This window comes from Pelobates fuscus, chromosome 6, assembly GCF_036172605.1.
Source record: "Pelobates fuscus isolate aPelFus1 chromosome 6, aPelFus1.pri, whole genome shotgun sequence".
In the NCBI taxonomy this organism is placed as follows: Eukaryota; Metazoa; Chordata; class Amphibia; order Anura; family Pelobatidae; genus Pelobates; species Pelobates fuscus.
In genome coordinates this window covers 293,243,942-293,260,018 of record NC_086322.1, presented here as the reverse complement: position 1 = coordinate 293,260,018, position 16,077 = coordinate 293,243,942, and the positions used below count along the sequence as shown (strand labels likewise).

The 16,077-nt window shown below is 40.9% G+C and overlaps 1 protein-coding gene across 3 annotated transcripts in view; it reads right to left on the bottom strand.

Annotated features, from left to right (window-relative positions):
• Positions 1-14,849, bottom strand: part of ZBTB46 (zinc finger and BTB domain containing 46) — a 48,073-nt gene extending 33,224 nt beyond the window's left edge. The window contains exons 1-3 of one of the 3 annotated variants that reach the window (XM_063459480.1): positions 14,771-14,849; positions 7,949-8,100; positions 1,903-2,006 (exon numbers count right to left, since the gene is read on the bottom strand). The gene's annotated coding sequence lies outside the window, so the exon portion shown is untranslated. The remainder of the gene's footprint in view (positions 1-1,902; positions 2,007-7,948; positions 8,101-14,770) is intronic. The other 2 variants (XM_063459481.1, XM_063459482.1) reach the window with 2 other exon arrangements.
• Positions 14,850-16,077: the final 1,228 nt, after the last annotated feature.

The window sequence follows — 16,077 nt, the reverse complement described above, 5'->3', positions numbered from 1 at the left end:
AGAGAAAATGCTATATTTTGTCACAGCTTAGTATTTTAGCATAGATTTGACAATTTGGACACTATAGTCACCAGAACAACTACAGCTTATTGAATTTGTTCTGGTGAGTAGAATCATTACCTTCAGGCTCTGTGCTGTAAACACTATCTTTTCTGAGAAAATGCAGTGTTTACATTACAGCCTAGTGATAACTTCACTGGCCATGCCTCAGATGGCTGTTAGAGATCCATGGCTGCCTAAAATGCATCCAAACATTCAGTGTTTCCTCCCTCTGCATGCAGATACTGAACTTTCCTCAGAGATTCATTGATTCAATGTATCTCTATGAGGAGATGCTGATTGGTCAGGGCTGTGTTTGAATCTTGCTGGCACTGCCCCTGATCTGACTCCTTGTCAGTCTCAGCCAATCCTATGGGGAAGCATTGTGATTGGATCAGGCCACATCTTCTGATGATGTCAGCAGACAGCTTGTTTTTCTGAGACAAACAGCATGCAGAGCTTAAGCCTCAGGCTTGAATACAGTAAGATGTTGCTATATTTATGGAGGCATGAGGGGCCCAGGGGGGCTAGATGGTGGCTTTAACACTATAAGGTCAGGAATACATGTTTGTGTTCCTGACCCTATAGTGATCCTTTAAAACTCACAACAATTAAAGGAACACTCCAAGTACCACAACCATTACAGAACGCAGAGGAGTGCCCTGGCACCCTCCCAGAGTAACTTTCCAAGCTGCTCAAGAACAGTTTGACAACATACCCAGATCCCATAACATCTGCACTTCATTCTTTGGTCTTCTTGAGCAAGAGAAGCCATATTTCTCCCGAGATAAGGATGGCCCAATACACAGCCTCGCCTCGCTGTATAATGGCCAGAACAGCTCTGTTTTAATATTCAGATAATTGAATCTAGACATTATGGAAGCTGGATGGCTAGCAAATGTTTAGATGTGCTGATATACAAAATATACTAGACATCCTACATACGCCAGTCCGGACCCAGCATTCCCTGTTATCTGTGCTGGAACGCTAGGCCTCTGTTGCAGATAAGTGACAGGATGCGGGAGACGGGCTGGGTGTATAGAAATTCATTGAGTCAATCATTTTCCTCAATCTAGAGTCAGGCAAATACTCTGAGGCTTACTTGTAGAGGACTAAGAAGGTAACTCCAAATTTTATGATAAATAAAAACTGCCTGGTTAGTAAATAAACCCTGTTATTTTTGTGGTAAGAGTACGGTTTTACTTGAGAGTTCTTCAGATGTATTCCACCCATTCTTCTAAACCTGCCCCCTAGCCCTGTACCCACCCCTATGACCCCACATGCACTATGTACTAGCATGTCAACAGAAGGCATATTATAGGCCTGTGCTCTTCTGCTGTTCAGTCAGAGCAAAGGCCTCACAAAGCTCCACAATGCAGCGGGGTTAGCAAGTCTACAGCTGGAGGGTAGCGAGACAACATGCCGCTCAGTTTTATTCTCGTCAACACTGCAAAGAAAGGGGAACATTTTGGCAGGAGACGTTTTGAAATCCTGGGAATGTATTTATACAAGATAATATCAATATTACAGAATATGTCTCAAGTCACAAGTCTGATCTGGCCAGGGCCCCCAGCTGTATACTTCTAAGGGCAGTCAAATGAGTACCACAAAAGGGGTAATAGTGGCAAAAATGAATCAGTTGCCAATTCAATTAAGGTATAACTGACTAATCTAAAATACTTTAGAGCCCATTGTTCTCCCCATCTTCCTGTCTTACATTTATTCATAAATTCTGATATTTATTGTGTTTTTCAACTGGTTTTCTGCATACCGGTGAAACGTAAAGATAAAATAGATTTACATCAAAAAATAAAAAACACAGCAGGGATATGTTTAATCTAACAAAACATAATGATCACTTACCAAGTGAAAGGTTTAGGTTGTTCTTTAGAAGTTGAGGCAATAATTGGGATTCAGGCAGAACACTGACATGATGTCAATCACCTGGAGGAAGGTCTCAAAAGCCCCTAAAAAATGATGAAAAATGTATGTTTTAAAGAATTCAAGAGATGAAGAAAATGTACAAATTCCATTTATGACCTGCAATGAAAGGAAATGGGAGAGACATGGGTCTTGATCTAACCATGTTTAAACAGCAATGCACTCACAATAGGCCGTGTACAAGAGTGACCTTAACATAAATCTGATATACTCATAAACCAGATATATCAATTCAAAGAGATGTATTCACTAAACTTCAAATTGTAGCAAACTTAAACACAAAAGGCAAAATGTAAGCTAACAAAGCCGAGCTGTAACTAGAGACTGGGGTGCTGAATGGCATCAGCCCTGAAACCACTCCCCTGATTTAAAAAAATAGATTTCTTGATGGGGAGGTGTCAGGGAATTCCTAGCAGCAAGCGGTAGTGGTGATGGTACCCCCCCCCCCCCCGCATGTGTAATCTATTTGCAAAATAGAGCCCTAAATAACAGCACAGAAAATTATTTGAAATTCAGTTATATTTAGCGCCATCCTATTACACAGAATTGTAACCCACATGGTTTATTGATTAAACTGGGAAATGTGAATAACGGACAAGTGAAATACAAATTTAGGCAAGAATAGACTAGCTGAAAAGTTACTGATGTTTGAGAATTGCTACATTTTGACTATTTTTGCCCTAATGTTTGCATCCCCCTTGTGAATTCTCCACTTTAGTAAAAAATAAATAAATAAATAAATAAATAACTGTATGTGTGGACATTTTTGTTACAAGTGTCAACATTGGAGGTAAAAGAGGATATTGTGCTCTGGGGTCTAAAACCACAGACCTTTGGATCATTATCAGATAGACCGTAACAGAACATCCCCACCAGCAGTTAATTCACCAATTTCACAGCAGGACACGGTGTTGTAATAGAACGTGACAATGGAGAGATAAAACTAGCCTCTCTCAAATTATATTTGTGCAAACTGGCCCTGTGAAAGAAGGGAATGCTTCTTAAAGGACCACTCTAGGCACCCAGACCACTTCAGCTTAATGAAGTGGTCTGGGTGCCAGGTCCAGCTAAGGTTAACCCATTTTTTTATAAACATAGCAGTTTCAGAGAAACTGCTATGTTTATAAATTGGTTAAGCCTTCCCCCTAATCCTCTAGTGGCTGTCTCACTGACAGCCGCTAGAGGCGCTTGCGTGATTCTCACTGTGAAAATCACAGTGAGAGCACGCAAGCGTCCATAGGAAAGCATTGTAAATGCTTTCCTATGCGACCGGCTGAATGCGCGCGCAGCTCTTGCCGCGCGTGCGCATTCAGCCGACAGGGCAGAGAGGAGGCGGAGAGGAGGAGGAGAGCTCCCCGCCCAGCGCTGGAAAAAGGTACGTTTTACCCCTTTTCCCCTTTCCAGAGCCGGGCGGGAGGGGGTCCCTGAGGGTGGGGGCACCCTCAGGGCACTCTAGTGCCAGGAAAACGAGTATGCTTTCCTGGCACATCGTGGATTTCTCATTTTTGGGCAAATTCTGGTACTGTGGTTTAATTACAAAACAGGGAATTGAGAAGATTCTACTTGAACATTTTAGGACAAAATATAGTTGCAAGAATGTCCTAAAATTGCAACGAGGCTTGTGAAATTCTCCTACCCAGCTTTTTTTCCCCCCAGTTTAGTGGTCTTGGCTTACCATTAGCATTTTCTTGGTCAACTCCCAATAACTGAAGCCAGTAATGAAGAACGCCAGTTTAGTAAATAAGGCCCTGTGGTTTCTTGCTGTGATTCCTGTCAAGCTGTACATAGAGCTGAGGAGGTTGTCTCGTCCCTGATTTAAAGACAGATTTTCACTAATTTTAGACAAAGTTACACCCTCATAAGATGAGAGAATGGAGCTAAAGTGCAGAATTTCTCAAACCAGATAAGCCTCGTCCAAAAATAGACACCCAATCACTTCCATAGCAACATTAATGACCCTAACTGAAAGTCTGTCTCCCACTCTAAATACTGCTTCACACCCCTTCCTATAACAGCTCTCCTACAATGCTTAGAAACTGGCTGGGAGACAGGTTAGGATTCCTCCCCCAATCTCTTTTAACCCGATCCTTTTTAGGAATTACCCCAACTAGCTGCAGGCTACAGAAGTGATTTCAAGTGTTTGTTGGTACATTTACTTGATTAGTGGATCACTTAGTGCACAAAAATAGTTCACTTCTTAATGTTGAGATTATCAGAGTTGGTTCTAAAATCTAAGCAAGGCAGTGGGTGGAAAACGCCAAGTTTATTCCACTTGGAGACATGCATAGCTGTCCTGGCACTGCCAGAGCATACCATGCAAATTAATTTAACTTTGAAGTGCCGTGCTTGCATATTGTACTGCACTTTGGAAGGAAGGCATGAGGGTGCGTTTGTTTGGCCTTTTCAGAGAAAGGCTGTATAAAGTGCGCAAAAGCATGCTCAGACCATCATGGGGCAATAAAGTTGGCTTGGTCACAAAAGATCTGCAAAGATAAAGCACTCACTTCAGACATAGTTTAGGGCATGGCGTTAAGGCCGGTACTGCATTTTGGTCAAAACATGATAAAGTCTAAAAATAAAAGCATTCCATTTACTACAGTAGGGCTTAAAAAATATAAAAAAATGATTGAATTGTCTGATAGCACTAAACCAAAATAATAAAGAAATATTGGTCACCAATAGTAATATTTCACCTAAATGGCTACTGTGAATTGTCCTGGTTTAAAGAAACACCCAAAATATGGTTATGTGGCTTAGAGCGTTACCGTAAAGACAATGAAGGTTATATAGAAGACCGTATCTATGTAAAAAGGGTGCAATTGAGACAAAAGCTCTTGGCTAACCCAGTACTCATCAATCTATCATTGTCAGATATAGCAAATTCAAATTTGATAATGAGTGTAATTATTATATTATCAATGCGGCTAAATACGAGGTGGGCTACGCGTGCCAATGAGAGCACTGTTTTTTTGGGGGTAATTTTTTTGACATACGAAAATACTACATATAAAACCAGACTCATAACACCGATATACACAATAAACTATAGTAGTTCTGGTGCTTTAAGTGCGTCTGTAAAAAGTGATTAACTACTAGCAATAGGCAAAACTGTGCCGGCTACAACAAAACGATTGGATTCTTAATATTTCCATCAGCTTTCATAATTCTGATAGGATTATCCAGCCATCATGGTGTATTTAATAGTTAGGTTCCACTTTTGCATTTCAACAGCAACAAGCAAATGGCAAAATTGGGGAACACAGTGAATTTACTCTTTGCTGCTAGCACCGTAATACCTCGATGCAAACTGTAAAGAGGATGTTGGATCTGGAAGTTGGCAAAAAAAAAAAAAAAAATGCCCGCTTCCTCTGTATGATCTTATTTTAGGAGGCGTGGGGGGTTAAGCATTTGTAAAAGTACCTCTGCAGCGGAGGCGCAGGGTCCTATGCTACATAAACCGCAAACATGGATTTCCTGCAAGGCGGTGAGACGCACACAGGAGTGGGGTTAAGGCCTGATTAATATTAAAGTTCGTAAAATAATAAACCACATCCCATGTCAAAATTTCCAGCCCTGGTATATGTGAATACTGATTAATGTACGCCAACATCTTCAAATATAATTAAAAAAAAAAACAAAAAAAACACACAACTACCTGTGAAACCCCATAAAAGCATTTTAGAACTAAGTGAGAGCAGCTTTGATGTGCCTGCCCAACATTCTATTCATATAACATTCTACAGCACTGTGAAAAGTATTCGGACTAATTGGAAGTATAATCCACGAGTCGGTCAATATTAAAGTACGGTATTTTTTATACTGAAAGTAACAAATTTGTTTTACAACGAGTACACACATGGGTGCAATATTTGTGTCCTACCTTGCTGCAGTAGACATTGAAAATAATATTGATTATAGATGTGAAATAAAATAAAACAACGTACCAAAAGGAGAGAGCGATAAACAAGTATAGCACTTATGCAAGTATAAAATCAAAGAAAAGAGAAGAAACTTAAGGAGATGATGGATTTTCTACCAGATGAGATAAAGCTAACAAATGATAATGGTATCTTTTCGGATGTGGGTCATAAAATAAAGCAGAAATTGAACTTTTTATACATATTTATAGACAGAGGAATTCAGTGCCAGGTCAAGTTAGCCTCAAAGGGAACAATAAAAGGACAAAAATGCTTTGAAAACCTACTCCTAGATATTTTGATGTGCCACTAAACAATTTTGTGCATGTGCATAAACTTTTTCTTCAATTTGAAAAGCTGATACCTGCTTATTTGCTATGCCACCAGGCCCAGAGGCTCCAATTTATTTTTGCTAATTCTGTATCAAGTTAAATCTGGATAAATTTTTAGGCAATAGGAAACAATCACTATAGCAACACTTCTAAATGTGCAGCTTTGACCAAGAATTTGGGTTACCTCAATAAATGAGGCCCTAAATATATTTTGCTATAGTCACTGTAGTAACTAGCTTCAGTATTGGCTGAAATGTATGTTGCAAATAGGATTTCCCGATCAGTGTGTGATACACAATGACTGTCATTTCCCCCCTTCAAAACAGTAAAAACTGCCAAAGTAACTTCTAACATTTAATAACTAATAGTTTGGTCAGCGCAGTCTTCCTTCTTTTTTTATAGACTACAACAAAAACAGTGTGTGTACCAAAATGGGATTGGAAAAATGAAACATTGTCTACGAGTGTTAAAAATTGTGATTATTTAACCCCTTAAGGACACATGACATGTATAACATGTCATGATTCCCTTTTATTCCAGAAGTTTGGTCCTTAAGGGGTTAAAGAAGTAGTTATATCGTTTTATACTACTATAATCGTATTTATACTATACTAGTACTATACTTCCCAGAAGCCAAACTTTGTCAGAAGTCAACACTTTACTTTCATTTGGAAGATTTTCATAACTTTTTTTTTTTGGAGGATGGGGGGCAGAGGGCTTAGGATTTACTTGCCACAGACTTACCAGTGCTGAATGTATACTTGCTATGGCGGAATTTTCACTCGCCAATGGCGAGAGGAACTTGGGAGCCCTGCTTTATACAATACTAAAACAACTATCAATCTAAAAGTATAGCACTGCAGAATTACTTTTGAAAGCAAATTAGAAAGAGAGTGAAAAATAGAGACTGTAACAGTTTCCCAAATAATCAGTACATAATAAAAAAAATAAAAAAAATCTCTTAATATTGGAAAGTCCTGATCTGATCGCCTCCAATACAGTTGACCCCAGCAGACTGTACATCTCAATAAAAATATTTTTTTTTCCACAATAACACCCAACATAGAGATTTGAGTGGTTTCTTTGGCTTTCCCATAAGGGAATCCAGACACTCCACCCCCCACCCCCCCTTTAAAAAATATATAAAATGTCACCGGTATCAGAGAGACACAAAGCATTAGAAGGTAAGGTGCCCTAGATATAGTCCCTACCGAGCAAGTGGCCCAGATTCCGCTGTAATAAAAGCAGAGACTGTACAATCCAGCTAATTTATGAAGTCAACCATAATGCAAATATAGATCTGTACAGAGCCAAGCACAAAGAAATTCCAGGACAAAACCAATTCCATAGCAGAGGTTATACAGTCCCATTACAGGAGAATCCTTTAAGTCCCAACAAAGACACGGAATGCGGGAGAATGTTGGAACAATACCACGCAATTTGAGGAAGTGGTAACAAGTGGATTAACGAACCTTGAAAAGGGTGTAGCTATAAAAGGGCTAAGGTTGTTATGGAATGGGGTAGTGGAAACAGCGACAATGCGAACAGTACACCAAATCACCAGAAAGATTAAAGAACACACAGGCCAACTTTTAAGGCACTGGTCTAAACAATGATAATACAAAATCCCCAACAAGCACCAGACAGTGCATTGACCACACAAACTCCATTATATTATGCTTTCCTTCTGGCCGCCGTTCTCAGAGCTTTACCACTGACCTCTGATTACAAGATCAGTAAAGATACACAGACAGGCTGCCAATCATCAAACGAGCTGGGCTTCAGGCTTCCCCTGTGCTGGCTGATTCGGCAAGTCAACAGCAACGCAGGCCGCTACCCTTGGTGACCTTTTATGGCATCAGTCACAAAGACTACAAGAAAGACACAAAACACAATGTCAGGCCCCTGGTTTACACAATACATAGATGGCACGGATCACATAATGTACAGTTTGTTTGTCCATTTATGTGTATAAATATATATAAAAGCTCTATAGATAGTAACAGCTGCTCATTAAATGGTAGCTGAGCCTGCTTGAAAGACACACTGATACCAACTGCCTCTGGTTGTCACATCCAGGCCTCAGATGTACAATTTGCTAAAATGCAGTGATCACTCCACAGGAAGTCCACTTGAATCAAGGAATGAAAGATGTCTAGATATTCCACACCTCCCTCGCTAACCTACACAGTTATAGCCCATCCTTGGTCGATTCTGCCATGCAACTACTGAGCCCAATATTATAAATTAATATAAATATTATTATACGGCTACCTGCTGATCATCATCAGTATAGTGTTGCACACAACAAATGGCTTTCCCTATTCTAAGTCGAATGCCATTATTATCATTAGTACATCGTGCCAAGGTTTTTCCATGTAGTACCTCATGAAATATAGAACCACAGAGAGGACCAGAGTACGACTCCCCGCCTGGTGTAGCTGGGCTTCTGGAATTAACCAATATACCTCACACCCACCCAATTAAAGGTCTATTGACTCAGCATAAACTCCCTGCCAAATAACTCCCTTCAGGAGGTTACTGAGGAGTGGGGGGAGGAAAGGAAGATAGGTATGGGGGAAACAAGTTGGGTGAGGCAGATGGAAAAACTAATTAATGGGTAGAGAAGGAGGACAGGAAGGGGGTGGGGAGATTTGGAAATAAAAAGGGCATGTGAATGGGGTACTGGGCAGATAATGATGGTGAGAGATCAGAAGAGTTGAAAGGCCCTGCCCTGATTCTTGTACTAGGTTTTCACCACACACTATAATTGCATGTACACAATGTGTTTAATCACCAAAGCAGGAGTTCATAGAGAACTGATAAAGTAACTACAAATTTAGAAAATACCCATGTAGAATATTTTTTTTTATAGTTTGGCCTAAAGTCTACAATTTCCGTTCTAAAGTCTCAGTTCAGTTAATTAATTGCAATATACAGCTCTCCAATTGTAGAGTTAATCTAAAATACAAGGGTAACAGGGGTGATTCCTCAGAGTTCCTAACTCAGTCTCCTTGTGACATCATAGACGCAGATCAACCCGTTCCCCTTTAAAAAAATGTACCCTCCTGATTTAAATGGAAGACCCTATGCTGCTCTATACATACACCCCTGGCAAAGCATCATGGGTGTTGTAGTTCTGAGATGGGTGAATCTGCCATTTTGCCACACCTGGCCTAACAGACAGAAATCTCCTTGCCATATCTTGCAATCTCCTCCAGGTGATCAATGAAGCTTACCCACAATATCTCAACAACCTAATCAAATTCCTTGTCCCCTCCTACAAACTCACCTGATAATAAACACACTTATTGCCTCACCTCAAACATTCTCCATGATACCTAAACAGACAGACATTGCTTCAAATATCCTTTACCCAATCCACCTGACAAAGATTAATCCCTTGCAGCCCCTCCCTCAAAAACTTCAAAATAAAAAACACAGGCTAACCCAGCTTCGCCCCTCCCTTACCCAATCGACGCCATCCAACCTGCTCCACACACTACCTTTAGCAGAACAAAACCTAGATAGAAAAATAAGCTCCTACCTATCTCCTCCCTGAACAGTCAGTCACCCCATCCCCCAAACTTAAATACCCACAGCCAGTTCCTGTCTCGCTCAGATTACCATGCTGCCCCTTTAATTAAAGGACAGTAATACAAAATGCATTCGGAGTGGTAGCAGTGACTGTAACCCTCTGTGTGCCCAATGTATGGCATGCTTTGGGCACACCCATAGCACTGGAAGGGTTAAATGATCTTGCAGAATACCATTCCAGCTAGTGTGAGACATATACACATCTCCTCCAAACCTACATACCCCACATCCTAAAATAGTTAATTGAAGACAATCGATTTGCAATAACTCTTTCGGGAAAGAAAATCACCCATACAACATTTAAAGGAACAGAACCCAACATTGGTACAAACATTTCTACAAATATAGCACTATGGTACATATATTAATACATTCCTCAAAAGAAGTGTGATTTTGACATTAACACCTCAAAAAAAAAAAAAAAAAAAAAGCTTGTTCCTACAAATAATAGCACATTCGTTATATTTGTTTTGAAGCCCTAACATATCATATATGTATAATATAACTCACTTGAGGAATTATTACAAATTATATTTATTTGAGAAAAAAATAAATAAATATTTGTTGTTTTTTGCCTTTCTCTCAACAGCAGAAGGTAACTTCATTCATGAAAGGAAAAAAAACAAACAAATGAAGCTACTGATTAAGTAAACGAAAGCTTGGAAGCAACCCAAAGAGGCTATTAACGTGCAAAATTTCTTTCTTTTTTTTTTTTTATCTTATCAATAAAATCACATGAAAATGGAACTACATATCCAATAAAAATAAAAAAATAAAAAACTGTACTATGACTATCGAAGTTTTTTTGAAAATGCTGAATGAAAGATCTTACACCGGAAGGTGCATGAAGTGAGATCCCTTTCGCATGATGTGATATTCCACAAGACTTTGGCAGTGAAGCATGCATTACCAAGTGAGGTTGCCAAAAAGTGAGCTCAAGAAATGGGTACAACAAACTGAAAATATGACAACCCCACAGGTGATGGATATAGTCATTTAAAAAGACATGATAGGCACCATAACCACTACAGTGCACCGGTCAAACGGTTTTGAAACGGTATGAATCTTACCTTGAATATTGGACGCCTGCGGCCCAACCAGACTGATAAAGCGAAGGCTCACACTTCCGCGTTAATATACTCTCTCAAACCAGTTTTAAACAGTATTTATTGGCTGACGGTTAGCAGTGAATAAATAGTGCTTAAACCTGGTATGAGTTGGTATATTAATGCACAAGCATGAACTCAGCCTGGAAAAGATTACCGGCAAGAGTCAATCTGTTCAATAAACAGATTACTGGCAGTGCCTGGGTACTCCTGTAGTGGGTATGGTGCTCAGAGAGAGTGCCTTTATATACTCTTGTAAACTAACACATATTATACCTTTATTGCTTATATTTAGAACAAGAAGTAACCAATAGGATACCCCTGGCTTTCCGATATCTACAAATCTCATCATTCTTTGCCAGCTTGAAGGCAGAAAAGGCATGACTGTACTTGTAGTTCTATTGCAGGTGGGGATCTATCTTTACAATGTGGTTGCGAACATTGTTAGTTTTCTCCCCCCCCCATACTCTCATTTAATACGTATTGGGGTGGGGGAGATATCCATTAATTTTCACAACCACATTGTAAAGTAGATAAAAGAAAGATAAATCCCCAGCTGCTATAGAACTACAATCACGCTTAAAACTAAAAACGACAAAAAGAAACACACAACAGAGACTGACAAACATGTTCACATAACACTTTTTTCCCCTCTTATTGTTCTTTCAAAATGTACAATCCCAAAAACAAACTTAAATCAATTTATATACACACACACACACACACACACACACAGGATGGAAACCACATTTACCTCACCCCCAAAAACAAATATACTGAAAACCACCACCTCAACCTTCACCCCAAACTGAGATCCAATTCACCTTCAACATACAGGGCTCTGACACACAACCCCAGGGGTCTCACACACAGGCCTGGATCACACATACAATGCTCAGATATTAAATCCACAGCCATTAGATCTCAAACACACAGGCCTCATTTAGCCAGATGTCTCACTCTCTTGCACATACAGACCTAAAAGCAGAGTTTATAGAGAAACATCAGAAATATAAAAACACAGATCACAAATACTTATTGCACTAAAATAAACGTTAAATCAACCCAAATTACTATGTATGGTGTAAAAGCAAACCTTTAGAAATTAAGTCCATATAAACTATACAAATGTTATTACGTATAATTAGAATGAACTCGCGCTCACATCTGATTACAAACCACACTACCAAGATACCTTCATTTAGATTATATTCTTTACCAACACTAAACACTATAAACTAAATGAACCATTTAACCAATACGGCATTATTTATGAACAGCGCAAATTATAAAACGTTTTTATTATACATTTTATATTAAACATAAAAAAATATCAAAGGTCATATTTAATATACACAACCCCCAGATCTCACTCACACATACACAGCCCTCAAAACTCACTTACACAACTCTCTGATCTCACAGTAAAATATTTACGAAGCGTGCGAATACATAAAAAAATAAGTGTAAATACTGCAATAAGCATTATTCATTAACTACATACATATATACAGCCCTCAGATATCTTTTACACAACCCACAGATATCACACACACACTACATATACACATCCCTCAGGTTTTACACACGCACTACATATACAAATGTATACAAACACAAAACAAACTAAGTATCTAGACACACACACACACACAAAATACACTCAGTATCTACACACACAATACAATACACTCAGTATCTACACACACACACTCAATACACAGCCCTCAGATGTTACACAATACACAGTGTATACACAACATACACACTGCCCTCAGCTATCTCATACACATTATGCATACACAGTGTCTATACATACAATATATACACACAATACGCAGCCTTCGGATGTCACACACACACAATACATGGTCTATAAACAGTACACACAACTCTCAAATATCTCACACACACAGTCTATACAAAATACACACAATACACACACAGTACACAGTCTATAAACAGTACACACACAGCCCTCAGATATCACAAACACACAATATAATACACACAGTCCTCAGATATCCAAACACACAGTATAATACACACAGTATAACAGTGTCTATAACCACATAATACACACACACACACACACAGTATATACCCACATAATACACACAGTATATACCCACATAATACACACACACAATATATACACAGTTTATTATCCACAGTATCACACACACAGTATAATACACACAGAGCCCTCAGATATCACACACACACACACAGTCTATAACCAGATAATACACACAGTATAATACACAGCCTACACACTATATACCCACATAATACACACACACAGTATATACCCACAGTATAATACACACACAGTATAATACACAGCCTATACACAAAGTAAAACACACACACACACACACAGTATAATACACAGCCTATACACACACACACACAGTATATACCCACATAATATATACCCACAGTTTATTATACACAGTATCACACACACAGCATAATACACACAGTATCACACACACACACACACAGTATAATACACAGCCTATACACACAGTATAACACACAGCCAGCCTATACACACAGCCTATACACACAGCATAACACACACACCCTATACACACAGTATAACACACAGCCTATACACACAGTATAACACACACACTATAATACACACACAGTATAACACAATATAATACACAGCCTATACAAACACAGTATAACATACACACACACAGCCTATACACACACACACAGCCTATACACACAGTATAACATACACACACACACACAGTATAACATACACACACACACACAGCCTATACACACAGTATAACATACACACACACACACACAGTATAACATACACACAGTATAACACACACACACACACAGCCTATACACACAGTATAACATACACACACACAGCCTATACACACAGTATAACATACACACACACAGCCTATACACACAGTATAACATACACACACACAGCCTATACACACAGTATAACATACACACACAGCCTATACACACAGTATAACATACACACACAGCCTATACACACAGTATAACATACACACAGCCTATACACACAGTATAACATACACACACAGCCTATACACACAGTATAACATACACACACAGCCTATACACACAGTATAACATACACACACAGCCTATACACACAGTATAACATACACACACAGCCTATACACACAGTATAACATACACACACAGCCTATACACACAGTATAACATACACACACACAGCCTATACACACACAGTATAACATACACACACACAGCCTATACACACACAGTATAACATACACACACACAGCCTATACACACACAGTATAACATACACACACACAGCCTATACACACACAGTATAACATACACACACACAGCCTATACACACAGTATAACATACACACACACAGCCTATACACACAGTATAACATACACACACAGCCTATACACACAGTATAACATACACACACAGCAACACACACACACCCTATACACAGAGTATAACACACACACACACACAGTATAACACACACACAGTATAACACACACACAGTATAACACACACACACAGTATAACACACACACAGTATAACACACACACAGTATAACACACACACAGTATAACACACACACAGTATAACACACAGCCTATACACTCAGTATAATATCCCCATAGAGCCCACAAACCCTCACTCCAGGCAGACTCTCCCTCACAGCTCAGCCGAGGCCACCGTCCCCGCATGCCATGTATGAGTCGGCCCTCGGTGGTGGCGGTGGCCCCGGTGGCTCCGGACTCGCCTAGTTCGGCGCCCGGTGCGGTCAGTACCTGTGTCCGGACTCCGGTCAGTCCGTGTCTGTCTGGGATGCGCGCTCCCGATCCTGTCAGACGGCGCGGGGGGCGGAGCCAGGCACGGGGCGGGGCGTCTGGAGTCTCAGACAGAGCGAAGGCCCGCCCACCGAGCACTCCTATTGGTGGAGAGAAATGCCGCAGCCCCACGTTCCAACCTTCCTGGGGATGGATCAGGTGTTAGTAGGCGGGCACGCGCAAAGAAGGCGGGGTGCCCCACAGCCCCGCCCATATTCTCGGGATCTATAGGTTCCAAGTATCCTGATAGTCCCGCCCACGTGCTTGACACTGAGAAGGCGGGGCAATGGCTGTAATGGGAGCAGAACCACGTGGGAGGCTCAGGGACACGTGACTGGGATGCCATTCAGGGTCAGTATCATCTAATATTTTACCCCCAGGGAGGCAACTACTGCTGTGTCCATCACTCCACCCCCATCCATGTCAGAGCTCCCACAACCATGGTCCATCCCTGCCAGGGCTCCCATAACCATGGTCCATCCCTGCCAGAGCTCCCATAACCATGGTCCATCACTCCCAGAGCTCCCATAACCATGGTCCATCCCTCCCAGAGCTCCCATAACCATGGTCCATCCCTCCCAGAGCTCCCATAACCATGGTCCATCCCTGCCAGAGCTCCCATAACCATGGTCCATCCTTGCCAGAGCTCCCATAACCATGGTCCATCCCTGCCAGAGCTCCCATAACCATGGTCCATCCCTGCCAGAGCTCCCATAAACATGGTCCATCACTCCCAGAGCTCCCATAACCATGGTCCATCACTCCCAGAGCTCCCATAACCATGGTCCATCCCTGCCAGAGCTCCCATAAACATGGTCCATCACTCCCAGAGCTCCCATAACCATGGTCCATCACTCCCAGAGCTCCCATAACCATGGTCCATCACTCCCAGAGCTCCCATAACCATGGTCCATCCCTGCCAGAGCTCCCATAACCATGGTCCATCCCTGCCAGAGCTTCCATAACCCATCCCTGCCAGAGCTCCCATAACCATGGCCATCCCTGCCAGAACTCCCATAACCATGGCCATCCCTGCCAGAGCTTCCATAACCATGGCCATCCCTGCCAGAGCTTCCATAACCATGGCCATCCCTGCCAGAGCTCCCATAACCATGGTCCATCCCTGCCAGGGCTCCCATAACCATTGTCCATGCCTGCTAGGGCTCCCATAACCATGGTCCATCAGTCAGTGAACCCCAATATCTCTTCACCCCCAGCTGGCCTCCATCACTGCCAGAGCTCCCATAACCATTGTCCATCCCTGCTAG